Source organism: Nicotiana attenuata, unplaced genomic scaffold (assembly GCF_001879085.1).
Source record: "Nicotiana attenuata strain UT unplaced genomic scaffold, NIATTr2, whole genome shotgun sequence".
Lineage (NCBI taxonomy): Eukaryota > Viridiplantae > Streptophyta > Magnoliopsida > Solanales > Solanaceae > Nicotiana > Nicotiana attenuata.
The window spans coordinates 790,171-792,047 of NW_017670368.1; positions in this window are offsets into that span (position 1 = coordinate 790,171).

A 1,877-nucleotide genomic window follows, 5' to 3' on the forward strand; every position below is an offset into this window, starting at 1 on the left:
GTTATGACCCTGGTACGCCTGGCGAGGATGATAATGACGAAACCGTGGATGGGTTTACCTCTTATCCTTGGTATGATGACGAGTATGCTGATGGGGACGATATGGCGTGAAGCTTTTGTACTTAGTTTTTTTTTGGCTTTGCTATTTTTGTGAGGGTGTTCTCGAGCTCTTTGTAAAAAGTATTGTAATCCGACAATTGAAATGGAACAGTTGCCTTTTTGCTATGTATTTCAGGATTCCCATTCTCTTCTTTTTTTTGTTTGCTATGCGGGAAAGTCCCTGATTTTTCGGCTGTTTACATGTAATGTTGATTTTGGCGTAGTCAAACACAAACCAACTTGAGGTCGAGTATTAATTAGCTCGAATGAGGTCGACCTTTGATGAGGTCGAAAATCAACTAATTCAAGCGAGTCGTATGTAAAGTAGTTCGAGCGAGGTTGAATATAAAGTGATTCGAGCGAGGTCGAATATAAAGTAATTCGAGCGAAGTTGAATGTAAAGTAATTCGAGCAAGGTTGAATGCAAATGATTTGAGTGAGGTCGAATGTAAAGTAATTCACGCGAGGTCAAATGTAAAGTAATTCGAGCGAGGTCGAATGTAAATGATTCGAGCGAGGTCGAATGTAAAGTAATTCGTGCGAGGTCAAAAGTAAATGATTCGAGGGAGGTCGAATATAAAGTAATTCGAGCAAGGTCGAATGTAAAGTAATCCGAGTGAGGTCGAATGTAAAATGTAAAATGATTTGGTGGAGTTGTTCAAAGATGCTTCTTTATTTCATTCATTGGAGAATATTACATGTTTTTGTTTGTTCCGTACATACATTTGAGAAGTTCTAGTCTACCTAGTCCCTTCATCGCTCGGCTTGGAGAAGTAGTCGATAGGCGGTGCGATGAATTATACTTGAACATCGAGACGTCCTCTTCGTTGCCTCATTAAAAACCTCCTCGATAAAACCCAATTGGGACAAAACCTGGGTGAGGGAAAAAGAGTACGACTTGGAGGGCGTCCGTTTTCAAAAGTTGAAGTATTTGAGGTGGGCGACGTTCCAATTGTTTGGTAGTAGCTTTCCCTCCATTGTTTCTAGTTGGAATGATCCTTTGTTTGCCACCTCCATAATTTTGTATGGATCGTCCCAATTGGTTCCTAGTTTACCTTTTTTTGGATCTTTGCTCGCCTGTGTTTTGGCCTTGAGTACATAGTATCCGACTTTGAGTGGTCGTACTTTGGCCTTTTTGTTGTAGTACCGTTCTGCTTGCTATTTTTGGGCTATCATTCTTATGTAAGCCATGTCTCTTCACTCCTTTGCTTCGTCGAGGTCTTATTTCCTGTTCTCGTCATTTCTTGGTCCGCTCTCATTGGAGTATCTCAAACTTGGTTCCCCGACCTCGATTGGTATCATGGCGTCAGTCCCATATACTAGTGAATATGGCATTTCTCCTGTGCTTGTTTTTGGCGTGGTGCGGTATGCCCATAGCACTTCTGGTAGCAGTTCCGGCCATAGTCCCTTGGCGTATTCGAGCTTTTTCTTCAAGATGTTTAGTATTGTTTTGTTGGAGGACTTGGCTTGGCCGTTGCCTGCAGAGTGATATGGCATGGAGAGTATTTTCTTGATGTGCCATTTCTCGAAGAATTCGACGGTCTTCTTCCTAATGAATTGGGGTCCGTTGTCACAGCTGATTTCTTTGGGGGATGCCGAAACGGCATATGATGTTTCTCCATATGAATGTGATAACTTCCTATTTGCGTACTTGGGCGAATGCACCTGCTTCCACCCATTTGGAAACGTAGTCAGTTAAAACCAAAAGGAAACGTATATTACCTCGTCCCGCTGGAAGTGGTCCCACGATGTCCATTCCCCATTTGATGAATGGCCATG